This window comes from Arachis ipaensis, chromosome B8 (assembly GCF_059453495.1).
Source record: "Arachis ipaensis isolate K30076 ecotype BB chromosome B8, ASM5945349v1, whole genome shotgun sequence".
Classification (NCBI taxonomy): Eukaryota; Viridiplantae; Streptophyta; class Magnoliopsida; order Fabales; family Fabaceae; genus Arachis; species Arachis ipaensis.
Window position 1 is genome coordinate 85778650 of NC_142443.1, and position 17879 is coordinate 85796528.

The 17879-nt window shown below is 37.8% G+C and overlaps 1 non-coding gene across 1 annotated transcript; it reads left to right on the forward strand.

Moving 5' to 3' along the window:
- The first annotated feature begins 12983 nt into the window (after positions 1-12983).
- On the forward strand, positions 12984-13090 carry LOC148548690 (small nucleolar RNA R71). Its single transcript, XR_015898216.1, has one exon. It is a non-coding gene; the product is annotated as a small nucleolar RNA R71 (small nucleolar RNA).
- The last annotated feature ends 4789 nt before the right edge of the window (positions 13091-17879 follow it).

The window sequence follows — 17879 nt, forward strand, 5'->3', positions numbered from 1 at the left end:
GTAGCAATTTGGGCGTTCAACGCCAGAAATGGGCACCCATTGGGCGTTGAATGCCAGTAATGGCAGCAGCTGGGCGTTGAACGCCCAGGAGAGCAGCATTTGGGCACTGAATGCCCAAAACAGGCAGTGTTTGGGCGTTCAAACGCCAGGAAGGCAGGGAGGAGCCAAATTCATTTTTTCCACACGAATTTCCATTTTAATTTCAAATTTTATGTTTCAATGCATGATTTTTACATGAACATGTTAAGAACCCTGATTTCTAAAATCCTTAATTTCTAAAAATCCCTCTTTCCAAATTCAATCCAACTCTTTTCAAATCTTTTCTGAAAACAAATCTATCTTTTTCACTCTAAAATCTTTTCAACTAATCCATATCTTTTTCAAATCTCCATATTATCTTTTTCAAAATTCAGATTTATCTTTTTCAAAAATCTATCATATCTCTTCAAAATTAAACTATATCTTCTATCTTATCTTTTTCAACTCAATCTTTTTATCTTATCTTTTTCCAATTTTTCAAAAACCCACCCCCCCATCCCTATAAATTTGGGGTCAGCCTCCCTCCTCCTCCATCAACAATTGCACCTAGCTCTCCTTCTATCCCTCTCCTTTCTTTTCTTTTGCTTGAAGACAAGCAAACCTCTAAGTTTGGTGTGTTTATCCGAGATCACTAAGATCATGGCTCCTAAAGGAAAACAACCCACTCCAAGAGGCAAGAAAGAGAGCGTTCCAAAACTACTTTGGAATCAAGGGAAGTTCTTATCTACAGAACATTCAGACCATTATCTTAAAATAATGGGTCTGAGATCAGTGATCCCGGAAATTAGATTCGATCTGAAAGAAGATGAATATCCGGAGATCCAGGAGCAAATTCGAATCAGGAACTGGGAAGTCCTAGATAATCCTGAAACGAAAGTAGGAAGGAACATGGTCCAGGAGTTCTATGCTAATATGTGGCAGACTGACAAGCAAAAACTATCTGGAACTGCCTTCTATGAATTTCGGACCATGGTCAGAGGAAAGATTGTTCATACCACCCCTGACAAGATCAGAGAGATCTTAAAGCTACCTCAGCTAAAGGACGATCCAGACTCCTTCAACAGGAGGATGATGAGAGCAGACATTGACCTGGATAAGATTTTAGAGGACATATGTATCCCTGGAGCCAGGTGGACCACCAACACAAAGGGTGTCCCAAATCAACTCAAGAGAGAGGATCTCAAACCAGTCGCCAGAGGATGGCTAGACTTCATTGGGCATTCTCTGTTGCCTACTAGCAACCGTTCTGAAGTCACAGTTAAAAGAGCAGTGATGATCCATTGCATCATGATGGGAAAGGAAGTGGAGGTTCATCAGTTGATTTCAGCTGAACTCTACAAAATTGCTAACAAAAATTCTAAAGAGGCCAGGTTGGCTTATCCAAGTGTGATTTCTCTGCTCTGCAAGGACGCTGGAGTGAGGATGGGAATAACTGAGTATATCTCAATTGAGAAGCCAATCACCAATGTAGAACCTATGCACAATTACTCAAGAGGGGGGGTGAATTGAGTATTGCAACAACAATGAATCTTTTTGCGAAAGTTAAAGACAATATACAAAAGTGTTATTGTACTAGTATTTTTCCAAGAGCTTAACTCAATTGCTAAGCATTTATAAGGAGCTTTTACTTTCCAATAGACACCAACTCAAATAAATTGATCAAGCTTTTCACCAATCGGACTTAAGCTATTTCTTAAGTACTTACGAAGCTACTTTTCGATCACAATTTATTTGCTCAAAGGTAAAAGACAATAATATAGAAGAGATGAGTTTGGAGAGATGCAAACGCTATTTAGAGTGGTTCGGCACAATCCTTGTCCTACGTCCACTTTCTTTCTCAATCGCTATTGAGAAGTTCCACTATTGCCAAGCTTCAAGGTGCTCGCGCAAAACCTTTTACAATCCGAGTCCTTAGTTTCTAACACCTCACGGTATATGATCACCACTCGTATACTAACCCACTCCACTTAGAGATTCCTTCTCTAAGATTTGCCTTGAGTACTTAGTATACTCCTTTGGTATCCTCACCGACTATAGTGTTTATAACTCTTGACTCAACCTTGGAGATCACACTCCAATTTACAAAGTGTTACAAGAAAACAATTCTCAAAGAATTGTTGAGATGAAATGAGTACTCTCTAGAAGAGTGTATGATTACAAGTTTAGCACTATTGAACCAATTGATATTGCTCTCTCAAATTGTGTATTATAACACCTTAAAAATGTGTAGAATGAAAGAATATGAACAAGATAGTTTGCAAATACTCACATGTATGAAATAAGGCTTCAATCCATCAATTTATAGACTTCCCAAACCTTAGAAACGTTGGGGAGTTAATGGGATGGAGCCGTTTTGTTAAAACTAGCCGTTTTTTATGTTTTTGAATCATTTGCATCGATGCATAACACTTTGCATCGATGCAAATGTGTCTTTGAAGCTGAAATTTGAATTTTCAGCTAGGTTGCATCGATGCAAACATCTTTGCATCGATGCAACAAGTCGTTGCATGCTTTGCATCGATGCAAGATGAGTGTGCATCGATGCAAACCTTAAAGAATGGCTTAAAATCACTTCAAAATGCTTAGGATTGATCTCAAACTTGTTGGAGTCAATTCCTATGCTTTTGTACCTTTGAAAACAAGTTTTTAAACCATTTGGCTAGCATCGAATTGCAAGATGTGCATCAAAACATTTTGTGAGTGTGTGTTGAGAGATTTAGCAATTGGTTCTTAACAAGAAGTTACCTAAGTCCTAAGACACTATACTTGTCTTCAAATGTTGTGGACTTGAGTTTCTTGTTGTTGTTGTGTTGCTTTCAACTCTTCATTCCTCAACGTTGAATGTTGGTTGATCTTTCAATATGCTTGTTCATTCAAGTTGTTTGTTGGTTTGTCTTTCATGTCGTTTGTTGGTTTGTCATTAATCAAAACCTACGAATACAAACTTCGCATACAAGCAACATGATTTACAATTTCCCCCTTTTTGATAATGACAAACCAATTTTGAGGATATGCATTTATAAATGATTTTGAAAGCAACAATAATGCACTTTGTTTTATAGAAAGCTTTGGAGAAGACTTCACAAAAAAATTTTTGCAGGAGTTCCCCCTAAATATGTGCATTTGTTCCCTTAAAGGGCGTTTATCAAAAAAAACGATTTAGATATCAAAGTTTTTGCATAGCGGAAGTCTTTTTGAAAACATTGTTTCGCAAACTTATTTCTTCTTTTCAAATCCTCAAACTTCTTCTTTTTCAAGAGTTCAAAATTTCAAATATCCTCAAACTTCTCTCTTCCCCCTTTTGACATTATCAAAAAGAAAGGAGTTTGAAATGTGTCATAGAAGCATGCATAAAACAATGTATTTTTTTTTTTTTTTAAGTTCAATTTCTCTATTAATTTCAAGGATGAGATATTCCCCCTTTCAAAAAGAATTTGATTTCCTCTTTTTATATATAACAAGCATGCATAATTCCCCCTAAAGAAGTGAAATATATTAAAGCATGCACATTAACTTAATATAGGGGTACCAAGCCTATTTTGAGTTATTCACCAAATAAGCATACAAGCATTAATCATTAAACAAAAATATGAAGAAAATATCAAAGTATTTAAACCATAAAAGAAATCCTTAGCTTACTAGGAGTTAGTTTAACAATTCATATAATCAAATAGACTTCAATTTGTTGATCCTCCATTGTTTATAATCTTCAAATTCTTCAATCTACCTCAAGATTAATCACTCATTCATCAACTCATAAACCTACAAAACAATGGCTAATTGGATATCTCCAATGCTTAAGTTAGTAAGAGATACAAAAATAGTAATATAAATGCAATGAATTCAAACAAATCATATTAGATTAGAATCCAAGATACCAAGTTCATTTCGGATGTTAAAAAAACTTTCTTTACATAAAGGTTTAGTGAAGATGTCCGCTAGTTGTTTACTAGTTTCGACAAATTCAATAACCACATCACCCTTTTCAACATGGTCTCTTATGAAGTGATGTCTAATCTCAATATGCTTGGTTCTTGAATGTTGAACCGGATTCTTGGTTAAATTTATTGCACTAGTATTATCACATTTGATAGGAATGTGATCAAGCATGAGTCCATAGTCCACAAGTTGTTGTTTCATCCATAAAATTTGGGCGCAACAACTACCGGCGGCTACATACTCGGGTTCGGCGGTAGATAAGGCTACACTTACTTGTTTTTTACTATGCCATGAAACAAGAGAGTTTCCTAGCAAGTGACAAGTGCCGCTAGTGCTTTTCCTATCCAATTTGCAACCGGCAAAATCGGAATCGGAATAACCAATCAAATCACAAGTGGATCCTTTTGGATACCACAATCCAACATTTAATGTTCCTATGAGATACTTCATAATCCTTTTCACCGCACTTAAGTGAGATTCCTTAGGATTAGCTTGGTATCTCGCACACATGCATACACTAAACATGATATCTGGCCTACTTGCCGTTAGATAAAGCAATGATCCTATCATGCCTCTATACTTCTTTACATCTATGTTTTTACCTTGTTCATCTTTGTCAAGGTAGCAAGTAGTGCTCATTGGTGTGTCCATTGCCTTAGCATTGTCCATTCCAAATCTTTTGAGCAATTCCTTGCAATATTTGGTTTGGCCAACGAAAGTTCCTTCTTTTCCTTGTTTGATTTGAAGACCAAGGAAGAAGTTGAGTTCGCCCATCATGGACATTTCAAATTCACTTTGCATGAGGTTTGAGAAAAACTTGCAAAGTGATTCATTAGTTGAACCAAATATTATGTCATCGACGTAAACTTGTACCAAAAGGATATTTTTGTTTTCAATCATGATAAATAAAGTTGTATCAACCTTCCCTCTTCTAAAACCCTTTTCTATTAAAAACTTGCTCAAACGTTCATACCAAGCTCTTGGAGCTTGTTTAAGACCATAAAGAGCTTTCTTGAGTTTAAAAACATGATTAGGATTTTCATAATCCTCAAAACCGGGAGGTTGTTCAACATATACTTCTTCTTGAATGAAACCATTAAGAAAGGCACTCTTAACATCCATTTGATAAAGTTTGAAGTTATAAGAGGATGCAAAAGCAAGTAACATCCTAATAGCTTCTAATCTAGCTACGGGAGCATAAGTTTCGTCATAATCAATGCCTTCCTCTTGATTATAACCCTTAGCTACCAATCTAGCTTTGTTTCTAACAATTGTACCATTTTCATCGAGTTTATTTCTAAAAACCCATTTTGTTCCTACAATTGTTTGATTACTTGGTTTAGGCACCAATTCCCAAACGTCATTTCGTTTGAATTGGTTAAGCTCCTCTTGCATTGCCATAACCCAATGTTCATCATCAATTGCGGACTCAATGGTAGATGGTTCAATTTGAGAAACAAAAGCACTATATGCAAATAAATTTCTAAAAGAGGATCGAGTTGTTACCCCTTTCGAAACATTACCAATGACGTTGTCTAGAGGATGATCCTTTGAAGTACGCCAGTCCTTTGGAAGTGCATTTATTTGTGCTTGTGATGGTGCAATTTCTTCAACTTGAACATTATCCTTTGTTGTAGAGGCTTTATTTAAATCTTTTTCTTTGTCTTCACCATTCAAATTTAGTGAATCAAAGTTTTCTACACTTTCATCAAAATCTTTTCTAGCATAACAACGGTTAGTTTCATCAAAAGCGACATGAATACTTTCTTCCATAGTCATGATGCGTTTATTATATACTCTAAAAGCTTTGCTAGTTAAAGAGTAGCCTAAGAAGATTCCTTCATCAGCCTTAGCATCAAATTTGCCTAAGTTATCTTTTCCATTATTTAGAATAAAGCATTTACAGCCAAAGACGTGAAGGTGGGAAATATTTGGCTTTCTTCCTTTGTACAATTCATACGGTGTTTTCTTAAGAATAGGTCGAATGATAATCCTATTCATAACATAACACGCGGTACTAACCGCATCCGCCCAAAAGTACTTAGGAATATTAGCCTCATTGAGCATAGTTCTCGCCATTTCTTCTAAATGACGATTTTTCCTTTCAACCACACCATTTTGTTGTGGTGTTCTAGGAGAGGAAAAATTATGCTCAATGCCATTTTCTTCACAAAAAGTTTCAAAAAGATTGTTTTCAAATTCTCCACCATGATCACTTCTAATAGATGATATATGCAAATTCTTTTCATTTTGAATAACTTTGGCTAATCTTTTGAATGCTCGAAATGCATCACTCTTGTTTGCTAGAAACAAGGTCCATGTAAATCGAGAGTAATCATCAACAATAACTAAAGCATAGTAATTGCCACCAAAGCTCATAGTCCTGGAAGGACCAAATAAATCCATGTGCAAAAGTTGTAATGGCCTTGTTGTTGAAACAATGTTTTTAGATTTAAAAGAGGCCTTTACTTGTTTTCCCTTTTGACATGCGTCGCAAAGGACGTCTTTTTCAAAACGTAGCTTTGGTAAGCCAATTACTAACTCTTTAGAGACCAACTTGCTAAGATGGTCCATGTTAGCATGAGCTACTCTACGATGCCATAACCAAGTTTCATCATTTTTACTAACAAGGCATTTCACATCATTTGAGGAAACTTCATCTAGATTAATCATGTATACATTGTCAACACGGTGTCCAATTAGCACAATTTCATTAGTGTCTTGCCTTTTTATCAAACAACATTTTGAGTCAAAGGTGACTAAGTTTCCTTTGTCACAAAGTTGGCTAACACTAATGAGATTATGTTTGAGACCTTTGACAAGTATAACATTATCTATGGAGGTAGAAGAATTTTTACCAACTTTTCCAACGCCGATTACTTTGCCGGTGTTGTTGTCTCCATAGATCACGTTTCCTCCGTTTGTAGGCTCTATTGTGGTGAACTTTGATTCATCGCCGGTCATGTGTTTGGAGCATCCACTATCAACATACCAATTTGTATCCTTAGCTCCAACACGTACCTACAAAACAATTAAAATTGGGATTTAGGTACCCAAGTGAATTTGGGTCCTTGATGGTTAGTATGAGCATAATGCCCATAAGGTGCCCATCTCGTATCTTGACTACGAAAGTTTATATGTTTAATTCTAGTAAAGCATACGGGTGCTATATGACCTACTTTATTGCAATAATGACATATGACATTTGGATTGTGCATCCTATGCATGTTTCTAAATGGTTGCCTAGGTTGTTTCCTAAATGCAACATCTTTTGATCTATATGCATTGTGATTATAATTTCTAAATGAAGCATGTTGAGGAGGATGTTTAAAGGCTTCATTCCTTTTAGGCATGCTTGCCTTTTGGGCTTGCGGTTGCCTAATAGGAGTTTTAGTATTTTTAAATTTTCCTTTTTCAAAACCTAAACCTTCCTTATTATGAACATGCTTTTGGTTTTTCAACATTTTATCTAAGTTCTTTGAAGATTCATTGAACTTAGCTAAAGTGTTCTTAAGATTTGTAATTTCATTTTCATGCATTTTACAAGATTTGTATGGATCACTACTTGTGCTACACTTATCTTTTCCAAGATTGATATTCTCATTTTTCAACATCTCATTTTGTTTTAAAAGATCCATATTCTTTTTCTTTAGGAGAGAATAATCTTGGGTAAGTTTTGTGTACACCTCAAGTAAGGCATCATATTCATCTTGTAAATTAAAAGAAGTGGAGTTGTCATTACTAACCTTTTCTTCGCTTGCCATTAAGCAAAGATTTGCAACCTTGTCGTCATCGGAGTCGGATTCATCCTCGTTCTCCCATTCATGAACCAACATAAATACCTTTGATTCTTTAACGTGGCCGGTTCCTTCGTAAGTGATTTGGAGTTTATCCCAAATCTCTTTAGCGGTTTCACATGTAGAGATCTTCATATAATCATGCTCGTTAAGTGCACAATGAATGAAGTTGATGGCTTTATCATTCATTGCCACTTTCTTCCAATCATCGTCACTATATTCATTTTCTCCTTTCGGTACTTGCTTTAAGACGGAGACTTCTCCTTCTTTAGCGCTTGTTGTCTTTGTTGGAATGTGATTTCCATTCTCAATCACTTTCCAAATTCTCACATCTTGAGAACGGATCCAAATTCTCATCTTATTTTTCCAATAAGAGTAATTTGTTCCGCTAAAAAGAGGAGGTCTAGCGGTTGAGTTACCTTCACTAGTGTTGTTGTTGTTAAAGCTTGTGCTTGCCATGATCTTTTCCCTTAAACAGTTAAGTCTTTCAAAGGGTTAGGCTCTAATGCCACTTGTAGAACCTATGCACAATTACTCAAGAGGGGGGGGGGTGAATTGAGTATTGCAACAACAATGAATCTTTTTGCGAAAGTTAAAGACAATATACAAAAGTGTTATTGTACTAGTATTTTTCCAAGAGCTTAACTCAATTGCTAAGCATTTATAAGGAGCTTTTACTTTCCAATAGACACCAACTCAAATAAATTGATCAAGCTTTTCACCAATCGGACTTAAGCTATTTCTTAAGTACTTACGAAGCTACTTTTCGATCACAATTTATTTGCTCAAAGGTAAAAGACAATAATATAGAAGAGATGAGTTTGGAGAGATGCAAACGCTATTTAGAGTGGTTCGGCACAATCCTTGTCCTACGTCCACTTTCTTTCTCAATCGCTATTGAGAAGTTCCACTATTGCCAAGCTTCAAGGTGCTCGCGCAAAACCTTTTACAATCCGAGTCCTTAGTTTCTAACACCTCACGGTATATGATCACCACTCGTATACTAACCCACTCCACTTAGAGATTCCTTCTCTAAGATTTGCCTTGAGTACTTAGTATACTCCTTTGGTATCCTCACCGACTATAGTGTTTATAACTCTTGACTCAACCTTGAAGATCACACTCCAATTTACAAAGTGTTACAAGAAAACAATTCTCAAAGAATTGTTGAGATGAAATGAGTACTCTCTAGAAGAGTGTATGATTACAAGTTTAGCACTATTGAACCAATTGATATTGCTCTCTCAAATTGTGTATTATAACACCTTAAAAATGTGTAGAATGAAAGAATATGAACAAGATAGTTTGCAAATACTCACATGTATGAAATAAGGCTTCAATCCATCAATTTATAGACTTCCCAAACCTTAGAAACGTTGGGGAGTTAATGGGATGGAGCCGTTTTGTTAAAACTAGCCGTTTTTTATGTTTTTGAATCATTTGCATCGATGCATAACACTTTGCATCGATGCAAATGTGTCTTTGAAGCTGAAATTTGAATTTTCAGCTAGGTTGCATCGATGCAAACATCTTTGCATCGATGCAACAAGTCGTTGCATGCTTTGCATCGATGCAAGATGAGTGTGCATCGATGCAAACCTTAAAGAATGGCTTAAAATCACTTCAAAATGCTTAGGATTGATCTCAAACTTGTTGGAGTCAATTCTTATGCTTTTGTACCTTTGAAAACAAGTTTTTAAACCATTTGGCTAGCTTCGAATTGCAAGATGTGTATCAAAACATTTTGTGAGTGTGTGTTGAGAGATTTAGCAATTGGTTCTTAACAAGAAGTTACCTAAGTCCTAAGACACTATACTTGTCTTCAAATGTTGTGGACTTGAGTTTTTTGTTGTTGTTGTGTTGCTTTCAACTCTTCATTCCTCAACGTTGAATGTTGGTTGATCTTTCAATATGCTTGTTCATTCAAGTTGTTTGTTGGTTTGTCTTTCATGTCGTTTGTTGGTTTGTCATTAATCAAAACCTACGAATACAAACTTCGCATACAAGCAACATGATTTACAACCAAAGCATCAATGGAAAAACAACAAGCACAGGATGATCCCATCAAGAAGAGAGCACAGGAATTCCTCCCAGAGTTCCCTCAATCTGAATACTGGGAGTATCTTGAGACGTCTGTTACCAAGATACGGGAAGCTATGGAGCAAATAATAAAAGAACAGAAGGAATACAGTCAAATGCTGACCTATATGTTTAAAGAACAAGAGGAGCAAGGGCATGACTTAAGGGAATTGAAGCGCCAAAAGTCTTCTCTTGTAGGACTGAGCACCCCAAGGATCAGAGGAACCCCCGTTCCCCCAGAATAAAGGTTGTTAATTTCCAATTTCTGCCTTAACTCTGTGATAGTGTCCTTATAGAAGTTTACCTTAGGAGTCATATAGTAGTAATTAGTATCTATTTTGATTTTATCTCCAATTAAGCTATAGTTTATTTTTCTCATCATCAGCAAACATGAATAAAGTAGTAGATCTTTTGAATAAGAGGCAATAAAATTTCGAGTTTTAATAAGAGAAATTCTAATTAGTTAAATGTGGTGGCAATGCTTTTTGTCTTCTGAATGAATGCTTGAACAGTGCATATGTCTTTTGAATTTGTTGTTTAAGAATGTTAAATATGTTGGCTCTTGAAAGAATGATGAGCATGAGACATGTTATTGATAATCTGAAAAATCATAAAAATGATTCTTGAAGCAAGAAAAAGCAGCAAAGAACAAAGCTTGCAGAAAAAAAAAAGAGAAAGAAAAAGAAAAAGCAAGCAGAAAAAGCCAATAACCCTTAAAACCAAAAGGCAAGGGCAAATAAAAGGGATCCCAAGGCTTTGAGCATCAGTGGATAGGAGGGCCTGAAGGAATAAAATCCTGGTCTAAGCGGCTAAACCAAGTTGTCCCTAACCATGTGCTTGTGGCGTGAAGGTGTCAAGTGAAAACTTGAGACTGAGCGGTTAAAGTCAAGGTCCAAGGCAAAAAAAAGAAGAGTGTGCTTAAGAACTCTGGACACCTCTAATTGGGGACTTTAGCAAAGCTGAGTCACAATCTAAAAGGTTCACCCAATTATGTGTCTGTGGCATTTATGTATCCGGTGGTAATACTGGAAAACAAAGTGCTTAGGGCCACGGCCAAGACTCATAAAATAGCTGTGTTCAAGAATCATCACACTGAAATAGGAGAATCAATAACACTATCTAAATTCTAAGTTCCTATAGATGCCAATCACTCTGAGCTTCAATGGATAAAGTGAGATGCCAAAACTGTTCAGAAGCAAAAAACTACTAGTCCCACTCATCTAATTAGAATCTGAGCTTCACTCAAAAACTCTGAGATATTATTGCTTCTCAACCTATTAGTCTTCTATTTTATTTGTCTAGTTGCTTGAGAACAAGCAACAGTTTAAGTTTGGTGTTGTGATGAGCGGATATTTTATACGCTTTTTGGGGTTAATTTCATATAGTTTTGAGTATGATCTAGTTAGTTTTTAGTTTATTTCCATTAGTTTTTAGGAAAAATTCATATTTCTGGACTTTACTATGAGTTGTGTGTTTTTTTGTAATTTCAGGTATTTTTCTAGCTAAAATTGAAGGAGCTGAGCAAAAATCTGATTCAGGCTGAAAAAGGACTGCTGATGCTGTTGGATTCTAACCTCCCTGCACTCAAAGTGGATTTTCTGGAGGTACAGATCTCGAAATGGCATGCTTCCAATTGCGTTGGAAAGTAGACATCCAGGGCTTTCCAGCAATATATAATAGTCCATACTTTGCACAAGGATAGACGATGTAAACTGGCGTTTAACGCCAGTTCTCTGCCCAATTCTGGCGTCCAGCGCCAGAAAAGGATCAAAAGCTGGAGTTGAACGCCCAAACTGGCACAAAAACTGGCGTTCAACTCCACAAATGGCCTCTGCACGTGAATTGCTTAAATCTCAGCCCAGCACACATCAAGTGGGCCCCAGAAGTGGATCTTTGCATCATCCATCATAGTTTACTCATTTTTTGTAAACCTAGGCTACTAGTTTAGTATTTAAACAACTTTTAGGGACTTATTTTGTATCTCATGACATTTTAGATCTGAACTTTGTACTCTTTGATGGCATGTGTCTCTAAACTCCGTTGTTGGGGGTGAGGAGCTCTGCTGTGTCTCGATGAATTAATGCAAGTATTTCTGTTTTCTATTCAAACATGCCTGTTCCTATCTAAGATGTTCATTCGCGCTTAACTGTGATGAAGGTGATGATCTGTGACACTCATCACCATTCTCATCCCATGAACGTGTGCCTGACAACCACCTCCATTCTATATTAGATTGAATGAGTATCTCTTAGATCTCTTAATCAGAATCTTCATGGTATAAGCTAGAATAGATGGCGGCATTCATGAGAATCCGGAAAGTCTAAACCCTGTCTGTGGTATTCTGAGTAGGATTCAAGGATTGAATGACTGTGACGAGCTTCAAACTCCTGAAGGATGGGCGTTAGTGACAAACGCAAAGGAATCAAGGGATTCTATTCCAACCGGATCGAGAACCAACCGGTGATTAGCCGTGCTGTGACAGAGCGCGTGAGCGTAGTTTTCACTGGAAGGATGGAAGGTAGCCATTGACAACGGTGATCCACCAACACACAGCTTGCCATAGGAGGACGTGCGTGCGTGAACAAGAAGACAGAGGAAAGCAGAGATTCAGAAGACAAAGCATCTCCAAAACTCCAACATATTCTCCATTACTGCATAACAAGTAACCTTTAATCCATGCTCTCTCGTTTATTTGCAATTCAACTGATAAACATAATTGACTTTCTGACTAAGATTTACAAGATAACCATAGATTGCTTCAAACCAACAATTTCCGTGGGATTCGACACTTACTCACGTGAGGTATTACTTGGACGACCCAGTGCACTTGCTGGTCAGTGGTACGAGTTGTGAAAAGTGTGATTCACAATTTGTACACCATTGGTCATCTTGCATATACTCTGAGCTAGAGCAGCAGTCTCTCTGTTAGAGGATACTTCTGCAACGGCTTTTGAACGGCCTTGCTTTTGCCTATGGTTCCTAGTAGATTCAGCTAAATCACTGATCAATTGCCAAGCCTCATCAGTGGTCTTGTACTTCTTCATAGACCCATTGCTAGCACTTTCCAATGTGGTCTTATCTTGGGGCCTCATGCCCTGTGTGATATAGCTAAGTAACACTATCTTGTCAATTCTGTGGTGGAGGCATGCTTCCAGAAGATTATTAAAGCGCTCCCAGTATTCAAAGAGAGTCTCATTGTCATCCTGAACAATTGTGGAAATATCCTTCCTCAGTTTATAAGTAACTTTAGATGGAAAGAATTTCTCCAAAAACTCCTTTCTGAGTGTATCCCAGTTGGATACATTTGCTAGAGGTTGAGTGTAGTACCACTTTCTTGCTTTTCACTCAAGAGAAAACAGGAAACCTTTCAGCAAAATTGAAGTTTCATCAGTACCATCACGCCTGACAGCAGAACAGGCTGCCTGGAAATCTCTCAAGTGCTTGATAGGCTCTTGAGCAGGTAGGCCATGAAACTTGGGCATCAAATTTAGCAGTGCGGTCTTTATTTTAAAATCCGTAGCTACTGCTGGATGATGCGCTTGAAACGGTTGCATTGTAAAATCAGGGGCTATTTCCTCCTGGATGGTAACTCTCCTAGCTTCCATGTCTTCTGCATGTAAAACAACCGAATCAGTAGAACGGGGGCTGTTTTTTCCCCAAGTTCACTCTCAGATCCGCCCTCAGAGAGGACTAACCGACGCTGTTCTCGCCTTATTCATGAAATAGTCCTTTCAATTTCAGGATCGAATATTAGCAAGCGCGGATCAGGAAGTGAACGCGTCATTTGACGGAAGAAACATGCAGCTCATAGTAGCAAAATAAAATAAAATGCAAATAAATAAATTCTAATTAATAACTTTAGCATTCTATTGCAACTCCCCGGCAACGGCGCCAAAAATTAATGAGGGGCAGAAGTTGGTGAATTAAAAATTATTAAAATAGTTACGTTGCAAGTATAGTTCTTAACTCACCAAAAATCTGCCTATCAATTTAGAAATATGTCACAGAGAGTTTAAATTAAAAATTACTGGGAGTTGGAGTCCCAGGTCGTCTCCCAACGAGTTGCAGAAAAGTGTGCTATTTTATTAATCAGATGTTTCAAGAAGTTGAGTTAAGTAGAGCGAAAATTAAAAAGAGGAAATTTAAATAATATGAATAAAAGCCTTGACTGGGAGTTGATTAGTTGGAATCTCTATTATTGATGGGATGATTTCAAGATTAATTTATAATTAATGGTTGTTCCGTGTAGTTATCCTTTACTAGGTAAAGGAAAATCAAACAAGTTGGAATGCTAGATCTGTTCACGAGTTGCAACCCACTTAGTTCAAAGGGATTGGTGTTAGTGATTAGATAACAATCCAATAGTTAACCCAATTACAATTTTTCTTTCAATCCTTCTAACTCAAGAGTTCCTTTCAATCAACTCCCCATCAAGTGAGGGAACTACTCACTCATTGTAAATAACAAATCCATAACACATGAAAGGGAATTAAAAGAAGACATGATTATTGGAATGGAAAAATAAATTAAAATGGAAGAAATAATCCTTGTATCAAATAATCATGAAAGTATTCAAATGACAAAATTGAACAAAGCAAAGAACATGGAAGAATAAAACCAAGTTAAGAGAACGAACTAGAATGACGAGGTCTTGATGAGGAAAAATAACTCTTCTCAATGTTCCAATGCTAAGATCAATTCCAAAATTAAAATTCTAAAACCTAGAGAGAAAAACCTAGAGGAGGAAAACCTAGATCTAAAGCTGTAAACTGTGTAGAATGAATGTTCTCTTTTGTTTCTGCATATTCTCTGGCTCTAGTCTGCTGTTCTGGGCCGAAAACTGGGTCGAAATAAGGTCCAAAATCGCCCCCAGCGAAGTCTACAGATTATGCAGATCGCACATGTCACGCGATCGCGTCATCCATGCGGACGCGTCATTCGCGCTTTTCCTGGCCACGCGTTCGCGTCGTCCACGCTACCGCGTCGCCTGAGCTTTTCCAATCCGCGCAGCCGCGTGAGCCATGCGGCCGCGTCACTACGATTTGCTCTCCTTCGCGCGGTCGCGTGAGCCATGCAACCGCGTCACTTCTCGCTAGTTATCTCCTCAAATTCTTGTGTTCCTTCCATTTTTGCTAGCTTCATTTCCAATCTCCAACTCATTCATGCCCTATAAAGTCTGAAACACTCAACACACAGATCACGGAATCGAATGGAATAAAGGAGAATTAAAAATACATAATTAAAGTCTCTAGGAAGCAGTTTTCAAACATGTTATAAGTTCAGGAAGGGATTATAATTTCATGCTAATTTAATGAATAAGTGGGTAAGGATCATGATAAAACCATACAATTAAACACAATATAAACCATAAAATAGTGGTTTATCAAGGTTCATGAGTGGCCTCTCTTGTTTGCTCCATCCTCTTTTTAATGATGGGCTTGTCCTCTTCAGTGAGGATGTCTTCCTCTATGACAATTCCAGCTGAATTGCATAGGTTACAGATGAGATGAGGGAAGGCTAACCTTGCCAAAGTGAAGGGCTTGTCCGCCACCTTTTATAGTTCTAGAGGTATAATCTCATGAACTTCTACTTCCTCTCCATTCATGATACTATGGATCATGATAGCTCAGTCCACTATAACTTCAGACTGGTTGCTAGTAGAAATGATAGAGTGTTGGATGAACTCTAACTATCTTCTAGCCACAGGCTTAAAGTCAAGCCTTCTCAGTTGAACTGGCTTACCTTTGGAGTCTCTTTTCCATTGAGCTCTTTCCACACAGATGTCCATGAGGACTTGGTCCAACCTTTGATCAAAGTTGACCCTTCTAGTGAAAGGATGAGGATCTCCTTGCATCATTGGCAAGTTGAATGCCAACCTCACAGTTTTCGGACTGAAATCCAAGTATTTTCCTCGAACCATTGTGAGCCAATTCTTTGGATTCGGGTTCATACTTTGATCATGGTTCTTAGTGATCCATGCATTAGCATAGAACTCTTGAACTATTAAGATTCCAACTTGTTGGATGCGATTGGTGAGAGCTTCCCAACCTCTTCTCCGAACCTCACATCGGATCTCCGGATATTCACTCTTTTTGAGCATGAAGGGGACTTCGGGGATCACCCATTTCTTGGCTACAACTTCATAGAAGTGGTCTTGATGAACCTTTGAGATGAATCTCTCCATCTCCGATGACTTTGAGGTGGAAGCGACAGCCTTCCCTTTTCTCTTTCTAGAGATTTCTCCGGCCTTAGGTGCCATTAATGGTTATGGAAAAACAAAAAGCAGAGCTTTTTCCCACACCAAACTTAAAAGTTTTGCTCGTCCTTGAGCAAAAAAAAAAGAAAAGAAAGGAGGAGAAGAAGAAGAAGAAATGGAGGAGATAGAGGGGGTGTTTGAATTCGGCCAGGGGGGTTTAAGTGTTTATGATGTGTGAAATTGAAGGTGGTAAGGAGGGGTATTTATAGGGTAATAGAGAGAGGGAATTTGTGTAAGAGTGGGTTGGGTTTGGGAGGGAAATATTTTGAATCTGAATGGTGAGGCAGGTGGGGTTTTATGATGGGTTTTTGGGGAATAGTGGATGGATGTGAGTGGTGAAGAGATTATGCGAAAGAGGGTAAGACTTGATAGGTGAATGGTATTTGGGGAATAGGTATTGATGTGATTGGTCAATGGTATTTGGGAAAGAGTGTTATGGAGAGGTGTGAAGATGAGAGAGAGTGAGTTGGGGTAGGTGGTGATCCTGTGGGGTCCACAAATCCTGAGGTGTCAAGGAATTTTGCTCACTGCACCTTTCTGGCGTTTAAACGCCCTCTGTGTGCCATTTCTGGTATTTAACGCTAGCTCTGCTGCCTTTCCTGGCATTAAACGCTAGGCTGATGCCCCCTTTTTGGCGTTTAATGCCAGCCAGACACCCTTTTCTGGCGTTAAACGCCAGTCTGTCTGCCAATTCTAGCGTTTAACGCCAGCCAGACACCCTTTTCTGGCGTTAAACACCAGTCTGTCTGCCAATTCTGGCGTTTAACACCCAGAATGCTGCTAGACTGGGCGTTAAACGCCCATTCTACTATCTTTACTGGCGTTTAAACGCCAGTAAGCCTGTCCTCCAGGGTGTGCTATTTTTGACGCTGTTTTTGATTCCGCTTTAATTTTGCAGCTATTTTTATGACTTCACATGCTCATCAACCTAAAGAAAACATAAAATAACAGTGGAAAATAAAATGAAAAAGTAATTAACATAGAAAAATAAGATTTGGTTGCCTCCCAATAAGCGCTTCTTTAATGTCAATAGCTTGACAGTGAGCTCTTAGAGAGCTTCACAAAGACTTAGAGCTTAATTGTGGCTTCCCAACACCAAAATTAGAGTTTGAATGTGGGGGTTCTGCTTGACTCTGTATAGAGAGAATAGGATGAAGCTTTTCATGCTTATTCTCCATGTTTTGATGCCAGGGCATTTTGGCCAATTTCACTGACCTTTTCTTTACTGTTTTTATGGTAGTTTCATGCATTTCCTTAGGAAATAACCTAGTTTTGGGTAGATATTCACTTACATCTTGATTCAAGCATACATTGTGCATTTTACATGATTTCATGAGGATTTTGCATGAATTTAAGGACAAATTGGATGTTGCATTTTCCATGACTTGGACTAGAACTTTGATGCACTTTATTGCTTGATTTCAGGACAAAGGAAGCAAAGAAGAACCACATTAGTGGCTACGTTAGTTACACTAACGTTAACACTAACATGGAATGGGAGTAACTTGCAAAGTTAATGAGAAAAGTAATTGCCAATAACGCTCTCGAAGCCATCATTGCCCACGTTAAGAGTCACGTTAACTAAGTTAACGTGAACTCTAACGTGGAAGAAAGGAAATGGAGCCAACGTTAGTGACACTTAACATTATCACTAACGATTGGACCAAGCTCATAAGTGGCCACGTTAGTTGCCACGTTAACTTAGTTAACGTGGCCTCTAACGTTAAGAAGTAAAGGGGAAGCCAACGTTAGTGACATTCAACTTTGTC